A 7,500-nucleotide genomic window follows, 5' to 3' on the forward strand; every position below is an offset into this window, starting at 1 on the left:
TGGGGTTGTGTTCACTCTTGTGTGGTTCGTTGGTCTAGTGGTATGATTCTCGCTTAGGGTACGAGAGGTCCCGGGTTCAACTCCCGGACGAGCCCTCCATTTACACACCGATCAATCAACAGTTTTTCAAATTTCTTGTCACATGGGCAACCAAATGTCAAGGAATGGGGTTGTCTTCTTTCTTTTGTGGCTCGTTGGTCTAGTGGTATGATTCTCGCTTAGGGTGCGAGAGGTCCCGGGTTCAACTCCCGGACGAGCCCTTGTTTTATACACCGATCAATCAAGTTTTTCAAATTTCTTTGGATTGTCACGTGAGCAACCAAATGTCAAGGAATGGGGTTGTCTTCTTTCTTTTGTGGTTCGTTGGTCTAGTGGTATGATTCTCGCTTAGGGTGCGAGAGGTCCCGGGTTCAACTCCCGGACGAACCCTCATTTTAGACACGGATCAATTAACAGTTTTTGAAATTTGTCGTCGCATGGGCAACCAAATGTCAAGGAATGGGGTTGTCTTCTTTCTTTTGTGGCTTGTTGGTCTAGTGGTATGATTCTCGCTTTGGGTGCGAGAGGTCCCGGGTTCAACTCCCGGACGGGCCCTCATTTTAGACACCGATCAATCAAGTTTTTCAATTTTCTTTGGATTGTCACGTGGGCAACCCAATGTCAAGGAATGGGGTTGTCTTCACTCTTGTGTGGTTAGTTGGTCTAGTGGTATGATTCTCGCTTAGGGTGCGAGAGGTCCCGTGTTCAACTCCCGCACAAGCCCTTCTTTTACACACCGATCAATCAAGTTTTTCAATTTTCTTTGGATTGTCACGTGGGCAACCAAATGTCAAGGAATGGGGTTGTCTTCACTCTTGTGTGGTTAGTTGGTCTAGTGGTATGATTCTCGCTTAGGGTGCGAGAGGTCCCGGGTTCAACTCCCGCACAAGCCCTTATTTTACACACCGATCAATCAACAGTTTTTCAAATTTTTTATTGTCACATGGGCAACCCAATGTCAAGGAAGGGGGTGTCTTCACTCTTGTGTGGTTCGTTGGTCTAGTGGTATGATTCTCGCTTAGGTTGCGAGAGGTCCCGGGTTCAACTCCCGCACAAGCCCTTATTTTACACACCGATCAATCAAGTTTTTCAATTTTCTTTGGATTGTCATGTGGGCAACCAAATGTCAAGGAATGGGGTTGTCTTCTTTCTTTTGTGGCTCGTTGGTCTAGTGGTATGATTCTCGCTTAGGGTGCGAGAGGTCCCGGGTTCAACTCCCGGACGAGCCCTCGATTTACACACCGATCAATCAACAGTTTTTCAAATTTCTTATTGTCACATGGGCAACCAAATGTCAAGGAATGGGGTTGTCTTCACTCTTGTGTGGTTCGTTGGTCTAGTGGTATGATTCTCGCTTAGGGTGCGAGAGGTCCCGGGTTCAACTCCCGGACGAGCCCTCGTTTTACACACCGATCAATCAACAGTTTTTCAAATTTCTTATTGTCACATGGGCAACCCAATGTCAAGGAAGGGGGTGTCTTCACTCTTGTGTGGTTCGTTGGTCTAGTGGTATGATTCTCGGTTCGGGTGCGAGAGGTCCCGGGTTCAACTCCAGGATGAGCCCTCTTTTTAGACACCGATCAATCAAGTTTTTCAAATTTCTTTGGATTGTCACGTGGGCAACCAAATGTCAAGGAATGGGGTTGTCTTCTTTCTTTTGTGGCTCGTCGGTCTAGTGGTATGATTCTCGCTTTGGGTGCGAGAGGTCCCGGGTTCAACTCCCGGACGAGCCCTCGAGTTACACACCGATCAATTAACAGTTTTTCAAATTTCTTTGTCACATGGGCCACATATGTCAAGGATTGGGGTTGTCTTTACTCTTGTGTGGTTCGTTGGTCTAGTGGTATGATTCTCGCTTCGGGTGCGAGAGGTCCCGGGTTCAACTCCCGGACGAGCCCTCATTTTACACACCGATCAATCAAGTTTTTCAAATTTCTTTGAATTGTCACGTGGGCAACCAAATGTCAAGGAATGGGGTTGTCTTCTTTCTTTTGTGGCTCGTTGGTCTAGTGGTATGATTCTCGCTTCGGGTGCGAGAGGTCCCGGGTTCAACTCCCGGACGAGCCCTCATTTTAGACACCGATCAATTAACAGTTTTTCAAATTTCTTTGTCAAATGGGCCACATATGTCAAGGAATGGGGTTGTCATCACTCTTGTGTGGTTCGTTGGTCTAGTGGTATGATTCTCGTTTAGGGTGCGAGAGGTCCCGGGTTCAACTCCCGGACGAGCCCTCGTTTTAGACGCCGATCAATCAAGTTTTTCAAATTTCTTTGGATTGTCACGTGGGCAACCAAATGTCAAGGAATGGGGTTGTCTTCTTTCTTTTGTGGCTCGTTGGTCTAGTGGTATGATTCTCGCTTTGGGTGCGAGAGGTCCCGGGTTCAACTCCCGGACGAGCCCTCATTTTACACACCGATCAATCAAGTTTTTCAAATTTATTTGGATTGTCACGTGGGCAATCAAATGTCAAGGAATGGGGTTGTCTTCTTTCATTGTGGCTCGTTGGTCTATTGGTATGATTCTCGCTTTGGGTGCGAGAGGTCCCGGGTTCAACTCCCGGACGAGCCCTCGTTTTACACACCGATCAATCAAGTTTTTCAAATTTCTTTGGATTGTCACATGGGCCACATATGTCAAGGAATGGGGTTGTCTTCACTCTTGTGTGGTTCGTTGGTCTAGTGGTATGATTCTCGCTTAGGGTGCGAGAGGTCCCGGGTTCAACTCCCGGACGAGCCCTCATTTTAGACACCGATCAATTAACAGTTTTTCAAATTTCTTATTGTCACATGGGCAACCCAATGTCAAGGAATGGGGTTGTCTTCACTCTTGTGTGGTTCGTTGGTCTAGTGGTATGATTCTCGCTTTGGGTGCGAGAGGTCCCGGGTTCAACTCCCGGAGAGCCCTCGTTTTACACACCGATCAATCAAGTTTTTCAAATTTCTTTGGATTGTCACGTGGGCAACCAAATGTCAAGGAATGGGGTTGTCTTCTTTCTTTTGTGGCTCGTTGGTCTAGTGGTATGATTCTCGCTTTGGGTGCGAGAGGTCCCGGGTTCAACTCCCGGACGAGCCCTCATTTTACACACCGATCAATCAAGTTTTTCAAATTTCTTTGGATTGTCACGTGGGCAATCAAATGTCAAGGAATGGGGTTGTCTGCTTTCATTGTGGCTCGTTGGTCTAGTGGTATGATTCTCGCTTAGGGTGCGAGAGGTCCCGGGTTCAACTCCCGGACGAGCCCTCATTTTACACACCGATCAATTAACAGTTTTTCAAATTTCTTTGTCACATGGGCCACATATGTCAAGGAATGGGGTTGTCTTCAGTCTTGTGTGGTTCGTTGGTCTAGTGGTATGATTCTCGCTTAGGGTGCTAGAGGTCCCGGGTTCAACTCCTGGACGAGCCCTCATTTTAGACACCGATCAATTAACAGTTTTTCAAATTTCTTATTGTCACATGGGCAACCCAATGTCAAGGAAGGGGGTGTCTTCACTCTTGTGTGGTTCGTTGGTCTAGAGGTATGATTCTCGCTTAGGGTGCGAGCGGTCCCGGGTTCAACTCCCGGACGAGCCCTCTTTTTACACACCGATCAATCAAGTTTTTCAAATTTCTTTGGATTGTCACGTGGGCAACCAAATGTCAAGGAATGGGGTTGTCTCCTTTCTTTTGTGGCTCGTTGGACTAGTGGTATGATTCTCGCTTCGGGTGCGAGAGGTCCCGGGTTCAACTCCCGGACGAGCCCTCATTTTAGACACCGATCAATTAACAGTTTTTCAAATTTCTTTGTCAAATGGGCCACATATGTCAAGGAATGGGGTTGTCTTCACTCTTGTGTTGTTCGTTGGTCTAGTGGTATGATTCTCGCTTTGGGTGCGAGAGGTCCAGGGTTCAACTCCCGGACGAGCCCTCGTTTTACACACCGATCAATCAAGTTTTTCAAATTTCTTTGGATTGTCATGTGGGCAACCAAATGTCAAGGAATGGGGTTGTCTTCTTTCTTTTGTGGCTCGTTGGGCTAGTGGTATGATTCTCGCTTAGGGTGTGAGAGGTCCCGGGTTCAACTCCCGGACGAGCCCTCTTTTTACACACCGATCAATCAAGTTTTTCAAATTTCTTTGGATTGTCACATGGGCAACCAAATGTCAAGAAATGGGGTTGTCTTCACTCTTGTGTGGTTCGTTGGTCTAGTGGTATGATTCTCGCTTAGGGTGTGAGAGGTCCCGGGTTCAACTCCCGGACGAGCCCTCTTTTTACACACCGATCAATCAAGTTTTTCAAATTTCTTTGGATTGTCACATGGGCAACCAAATGTCAAGAAATGGGGTTGTCTTCACTCTTGTGTGGTTCGTTGGTCTAGTGGTATGATTCTCGCTTAGGGTGCGAGAGGTCCCGGGTTCAACTCCCGGACGAACCCTCATTTTAGACACGGATCAATTAACAGTTTTTGAAATTTGTCGTCACATGGGCAACCAAATGTCAAGGAATGGGGTTGTCTTTTTTCTTTTGTGGCTTGTTGGTCTAGTGGTATGATTCTCGCTTTGGGTGCGAGAGGTCCCGGGTTCAACTCCCGGACGGGCCCTCATTTTAGACACCGATCAATCAAGTTTTTCAATTTTCTTTGGATTGTCATGTGGGCAACCAAATGTCAAGGAATGGGGTTGTCCTCTTTCTTTTGTGGCTCGTTGGTCTAGTGGTATGATTCTCGCTTAGGGTGCGAGAGGTCCCGGGTTCAACTCCCGGACGAGCCCTCGATTTACACACCGATCAATCAACAGTTTTTCAAATTTCTTATTGTCACATGGGCAACCAAATGTCAAGGAATGGGGTTGTCTTCACTCTTGTGTGGCTCGTTGGTCTAGTGGTATGATTCTCGCTTAGGTTGCGAGAGGTCCCGGGTTCAACTCCCGGACGAGCCCTCATTTTACACACCGATCAATCAAGTTTTTCAAATTTCTTTGTATTGTCACGTGGGCAACCAAATGTCAAGGAATGGGGTTGTCTTCTTTCTTTTGTGGCTCGTTGGTCTAGTGGTATGATTCTCGCTTTGGGTGCGAGAGGTCCCGGGTTCAACTCCCGGACGAGCCCTCATTTTAGACACCGATCAATTAACAGTTTTTCAAATTTCTTATTGTCAAATGGGCCACATATGTCAAGGAATGGGGTTGTCTTCACTCTTGTGTGGTTCGTTGGTCTAGTGGTATGATTCTCGCTTAGGGTGCGAGAGGTCCCGGGTTCAACTCCCGGACGAGCCCTCGTTTTAGACGCCGATCAATCAAGTTTTTCAAATTTCTTTGGATTGTCACGTGGGCAACCAAATGTCAAGGAATGGGGTTGTCTGCTTTCATTGTGGCTCGTTGGTCTAGTGGTATGATTCTCGCTTAGGGTGCGAGAGGTCCCGGGTTCAACTCCCGGACGAGCCCTCATTTTAGACACCGATCAATTAACAGTTTTTCAAATTTCTTATTGTCACATGGGCAACCCAATGTCAAGGAAGGGGGTGTCTTCACTCTTGTGTGGTTCGTTGGTCTAGTGGTATGATTCTCGCTTAGGGTGCGAGCGGTCCCGGGTTCAACTCCCGGACGAGCCCTCTTTTTACACACCGATCAATCAAGTTTTTCAAATTTCTTTGGATTGTCACGTGGGCAATCAAATGTCAAGGAATGGGGTTGTCTTCTTTCATTGTGGCTCGTTGGTCTAGTGGTATGATTCTCGCTTAGGGTGTGAGAGGTCCCGGGTTCAACTCCCGGAGAGCCCTCGTTTTACACACCGATCAATCAAGTTTTTCAAATTTCTTTGGATTGTCACGTGGGCAACCAAATGTCAAGGAATGGGGTTGTCTTCTTTCTTTTGTGGCTCGTTGGTCTAGTGGTATGATTCTCGCTTTGGGTGCGAGAGGTCCCGGGTTCAACTCCCGGACGAGCCCTCATTTTACACACCGATCAATCAAGTTTTTCAAATTTCTTTGGATTGTCACGTGGGCAATCAAATGTCAAGGAATGGGGTTGTCTGTTTTCATTGTGGCTCGTTGGTCTAGTGGTATGATTCTCGCTTAGGGTGCGAGAGGTCCCGGGTTCAACTCCCGGACGAGCCCTCCTTTTACACACCGATCAATTAACAGTTTTTCAAATTTCTTTGTCAAATGGGCCACATATGTCAAGGAATGGGGTTGTCTTCACTCTTGTGTGGTTCGTTGGTCTAGTGGTATGATTCTCGCTTAGGGTGCGAGAGGTCCCGGGTTCAACTCCTGGACGAGCCCTCATTTTAGACACCGATCAATTAACAGTTTTTCAAATTTCTTATTGTCACATGGGCAACCCAATGTCAAGGAAGGGGGTGTCTTCACTCTTGTGTGGTTCGTTGGTCTAGTGGTATGATTCTCGCTTAGGGTGCGAGCGGTCCCGGGTTCAACTCCCGGACGAGCCCTCTTTTTACACAACGATCAATCAAGTTTTTCAAATTTCTTTGGATTGTCACGTGGGCAACCAAATGTCAAGGAATGGGGTTGTCTTCTTTCTTGTGTGGCTCGTTGGTCTAGTGGTATGATTCTCGCTTTGGGTGCGAGAGGTCCCGGGTTCGACTCAAGGACGAGCCCTCGCTTTACACACCGATCAATTAACAGTTTTTCAAATTTCTTTGTCACATGGGCCACATATGTCAAGGAATGGGGTTGTCTTCACTCTTGTGTGGCTCGTTGGTCTAGTGGTATGATTCTCGCTTAGGGTGCGAGAGGTCCCGGGTTCAACTCCCGGACGAGCCCTCATTTTAGACACCGATCAATCAAGTTTTTCAAATTTCTTTGGATTGTCACGTGGGCAACCAAATGTCAAGGAATGGGGTTGTCTTCTTTCTTTTGTGGCTCGTTGGTCTAGTGGTATGATTCTTGCTTTGGGTGAGAGAGGTCCCGGGTTCAACTCCCGGACGAGCCCTCGTTTTACACACCGATCAATCAAGTTTTTCAAATTTCTTTGGAGTGTCACGTGGGCAACCAAATGTCAAGGAATGGGGTTGTCTTCACTCTTGTGTGGTTCGTTGGTCTAGTGGTATGATTCTCGCTTAGGGTGCGAGAGGTCCCGGGTTCAACTCCCGGACGAGCCCTCGTTTTAGACACGGATCAATTAACAGTTTTTGAAATTTGTCGTCACATGGGCAACCAAATGTCAAGGAATGGGGTTGTCTTCACTCTTGTGTGGTTAGTTGGTCTAGTGGTATGATTCTCGCTTCGGGTGCGAGAGGTCCCGGGTTCAACTCACGGACGAGCCCTCATTTTACACACCGATCAATCAAGTTTTTCAAATTTCTTTGTCACATGGGCCACATATGTCAAGGAATGGGGTTGTCTTCACTCTTGTGTGGTTCATTGGACTAGTGGTATGATTCTCGCTTCGGGTGCGAGAGGTCCCGGGTTCAACTCACGGACGAGCCCTCATTTTACACACCGATCAATCAAGTTTTTCAAATTTC

At 47.3% G+C, this 7,500-nt stretch overlaps 35 non-coding genes across 35 annotated transcripts; all 35 read left to right on the forward strand.

Annotated features, from left to right (window-relative positions):
• Positions 1-23: 23 nt before the first annotated feature.
• On the forward strand, positions 24-95 carry trnap-agg (transfer RNA proline (anticodon AGG)). The gene has a single exon. It is a non-coding gene; the product is annotated as a tRNA-Pro (tRNA).
• Positions 96-188: 93 nt separating this feature from the next.
• Positions 189-260, forward strand: trnap-agg (transfer RNA proline (anticodon AGG)). The gene has a single exon. It is a non-coding gene; the product is annotated as a tRNA-Pro (tRNA).
• A 97-nt stretch (positions 261-357) lies between these two features.
• trnap-agg (transfer RNA proline (anticodon AGG)) lies at positions 358-429 on the forward strand. Its single transcript has one exon. It is a non-coding gene; the product is annotated as a tRNA-Pro (tRNA).
• Positions 430-522: 93 nt separating this feature from the next.
• On the forward strand, positions 523-594 carry trnap-ugg (transfer RNA proline (anticodon UGG)). Its single transcript has one exon. It is a non-coding gene; the product is annotated as a tRNA-Pro (tRNA).
• Positions 595-1,196: 602 nt separating this feature from the next.
• trnap-agg (transfer RNA proline (anticodon AGG)) lies at positions 1,197-1,268 on the forward strand. Its single transcript has one exon. It is a non-coding gene; the product is annotated as a tRNA-Pro (tRNA).
• Positions 1,269-1,364: 96 nt separating this feature from the next.
• Positions 1,365-1,436, forward strand: trnap-agg (transfer RNA proline (anticodon AGG)). The gene has a single exon. It is a non-coding gene; the product is annotated as a tRNA-Pro (tRNA).
• A 264-nt stretch (positions 1,437-1,700) lies between these two features.
• Positions 1,701-1,772, forward strand: trnap-ugg (transfer RNA proline (anticodon UGG)). The gene has a single exon. It is a non-coding gene; the product is annotated as a tRNA-Pro (tRNA).
• Positions 1,773-1,865: 93 nt separating this feature from the next.
• On the forward strand, positions 1,866-1,937 carry trnap-cgg (transfer RNA proline (anticodon CGG)). Its single transcript has one exon. It is a non-coding gene; the product is annotated as a tRNA-Pro (tRNA).
• A 97-nt stretch (positions 1,938-2,034) lies between these two features.
• Positions 2,035-2,106, forward strand: trnap-cgg (transfer RNA proline (anticodon CGG)). The gene has a single exon. It is a non-coding gene; the product is annotated as a tRNA-Pro (tRNA).
• A 93-nt stretch (positions 2,107-2,199) lies between these two features.
• On the forward strand, positions 2,200-2,271 carry trnap-agg (transfer RNA proline (anticodon AGG)). Its single transcript has one exon. It is a non-coding gene; the product is annotated as a tRNA-Pro (tRNA).
• Positions 2,272-2,368: 97 nt separating this feature from the next.
• trnap-ugg (transfer RNA proline (anticodon UGG)) lies at positions 2,369-2,440 on the forward strand. The gene has a single exon. It is a non-coding gene; the product is annotated as a tRNA-Pro (tRNA).
• Positions 2,441-2,536: 96 nt separating this feature from the next.
• trnap-ugg (transfer RNA proline (anticodon UGG)) lies at positions 2,537-2,608 on the forward strand. Its single transcript has one exon. It is a non-coding gene; the product is annotated as a tRNA-Pro (tRNA).
• Positions 2,609-2,704: 96 nt separating this feature from the next.
• trnap-agg (transfer RNA proline (anticodon AGG)) lies at positions 2,705-2,776 on the forward strand. Its single transcript has one exon. It is a non-coding gene; the product is annotated as a tRNA-Pro (tRNA).
• A 264-nt stretch (positions 2,777-3,040) lies between these two features.
• trnap-ugg (transfer RNA proline (anticodon UGG)) lies at positions 3,041-3,112 on the forward strand. Its single transcript has one exon. It is a non-coding gene; the product is annotated as a tRNA-Pro (tRNA).
• Positions 3,113-3,208: 96 nt separating this feature from the next.
• On the forward strand, positions 3,209-3,280 carry trnap-agg (transfer RNA proline (anticodon AGG)). The gene has a single exon. It is a non-coding gene; the product is annotated as a tRNA-Pro (tRNA).
• A 260-nt stretch (positions 3,281-3,540) lies between these two features.
• trnap-agg (transfer RNA proline (anticodon AGG)) lies at positions 3,541-3,612 on the forward strand. Its single transcript has one exon. It is a non-coding gene; the product is annotated as a tRNA-Pro (tRNA).
• Positions 3,613-3,709: 97 nt separating this feature from the next.
• trnap-cgg (transfer RNA proline (anticodon CGG)) lies at positions 3,710-3,781 on the forward strand. Its single transcript has one exon. It is a non-coding gene; the product is annotated as a tRNA-Pro (tRNA).
• Positions 3,782-4,043: 262 nt separating this feature from the next.
• trnap-agg (transfer RNA proline (anticodon AGG)) lies at positions 4,044-4,115 on the forward strand. Its single transcript has one exon. It is a non-coding gene; the product is annotated as a tRNA-Pro (tRNA).
• Positions 4,116-4,212: 97 nt separating this feature from the next.
• Positions 4,213-4,284, forward strand: trnap-agg (transfer RNA proline (anticodon AGG)). The gene has a single exon. It is a non-coding gene; the product is annotated as a tRNA-Pro (tRNA).
• Positions 4,285-4,381: 97 nt separating this feature from the next.
• Positions 4,382-4,453, forward strand: trnap-agg (transfer RNA proline (anticodon AGG)). Its single transcript has one exon. It is a non-coding gene; the product is annotated as a tRNA-Pro (tRNA).
• Positions 4,454-4,546: 93 nt separating this feature from the next.
• Positions 4,547-4,618, forward strand: trnap-ugg (transfer RNA proline (anticodon UGG)). Its single transcript has one exon. It is a non-coding gene; the product is annotated as a tRNA-Pro (tRNA).
• Positions 4,619-4,715: 97 nt separating this feature from the next.
• trnap-agg (transfer RNA proline (anticodon AGG)) lies at positions 4,716-4,787 on the forward strand. Its single transcript has one exon. It is a non-coding gene; the product is annotated as a tRNA-Pro (tRNA).
• A 96-nt stretch (positions 4,788-4,883) lies between these two features.
• trnap-agg (transfer RNA proline (anticodon AGG)) lies at positions 4,884-4,955 on the forward strand. Its single transcript has one exon. It is a non-coding gene; the product is annotated as a tRNA-Pro (tRNA).
• A 97-nt stretch (positions 4,956-5,052) lies between these two features.
• Positions 5,053-5,124, forward strand: trnap-ugg (transfer RNA proline (anticodon UGG)). Its single transcript has one exon. It is a non-coding gene; the product is annotated as a tRNA-Pro (tRNA).
• Positions 5,125-5,219: 95 nt separating this feature from the next.
• On the forward strand, positions 5,220-5,291 carry trnap-agg (transfer RNA proline (anticodon AGG)). Its single transcript has one exon. It is a non-coding gene; the product is annotated as a tRNA-Pro (tRNA).
• A 96-nt stretch (positions 5,292-5,387) lies between these two features.
• On the forward strand, positions 5,388-5,459 carry trnap-agg (transfer RNA proline (anticodon AGG)). Its single transcript has one exon. It is a non-coding gene; the product is annotated as a tRNA-Pro (tRNA).
• Positions 5,460-5,554: 95 nt separating this feature from the next.
• trnap-agg (transfer RNA proline (anticodon AGG)) lies at positions 5,555-5,626 on the forward strand. The gene has a single exon. It is a non-coding gene; the product is annotated as a tRNA-Pro (tRNA).
• Positions 5,627-5,890: 264 nt separating this feature from the next.
• On the forward strand, positions 5,891-5,962 carry trnap-ugg (transfer RNA proline (anticodon UGG)). The gene has a single exon. It is a non-coding gene; the product is annotated as a tRNA-Pro (tRNA).
• A 96-nt stretch (positions 5,963-6,058) lies between these two features.
• trnap-agg (transfer RNA proline (anticodon AGG)) lies at positions 6,059-6,130 on the forward strand. Its single transcript has one exon. It is a non-coding gene; the product is annotated as a tRNA-Pro (tRNA).
• A 93-nt stretch (positions 6,131-6,223) lies between these two features.
• Positions 6,224-6,295, forward strand: trnap-agg (transfer RNA proline (anticodon AGG)). Its single transcript has one exon. It is a non-coding gene; the product is annotated as a tRNA-Pro (tRNA).
• A 95-nt stretch (positions 6,296-6,390) lies between these two features.
• trnap-agg (transfer RNA proline (anticodon AGG)) lies at positions 6,391-6,462 on the forward strand. Its single transcript has one exon. It is a non-coding gene; the product is annotated as a tRNA-Pro (tRNA).
• Positions 6,463-6,559: 97 nt separating this feature from the next.
• trnap-ugg (transfer RNA proline (anticodon UGG)) lies at positions 6,560-6,631 on the forward strand. The gene has a single exon. It is a non-coding gene; the product is annotated as a tRNA-Pro (tRNA).
• A 93-nt stretch (positions 6,632-6,724) lies between these two features.
• trnap-agg (transfer RNA proline (anticodon AGG)) lies at positions 6,725-6,796 on the forward strand. Its single transcript has one exon. It is a non-coding gene; the product is annotated as a tRNA-Pro (tRNA).
• A 97-nt stretch (positions 6,797-6,893) lies between these two features.
• On the forward strand, positions 6,894-6,965 carry trnap-ugg (transfer RNA proline (anticodon UGG)). Its single transcript has one exon. It is a non-coding gene; the product is annotated as a tRNA-Pro (tRNA).
• Positions 6,966-7,062: 97 nt separating this feature from the next.
• trnap-agg (transfer RNA proline (anticodon AGG)) lies at positions 7,063-7,134 on the forward strand. The gene has a single exon. It is a non-coding gene; the product is annotated as a tRNA-Pro (tRNA).
• The last annotated feature ends 366 nt before the right edge of the window (positions 7,135-7,500 follow it).

Source organism: Festucalex cinctus, chromosome 12 (assembly GCF_051991245.1).
Source record: "Festucalex cinctus isolate MCC-2025b chromosome 12, RoL_Fcin_1.0, whole genome shotgun sequence".
Lineage (NCBI taxonomy): Eukaryota > Metazoa > Chordata > Actinopteri > Syngnathiformes > Syngnathidae > Festucalex > Festucalex cinctus.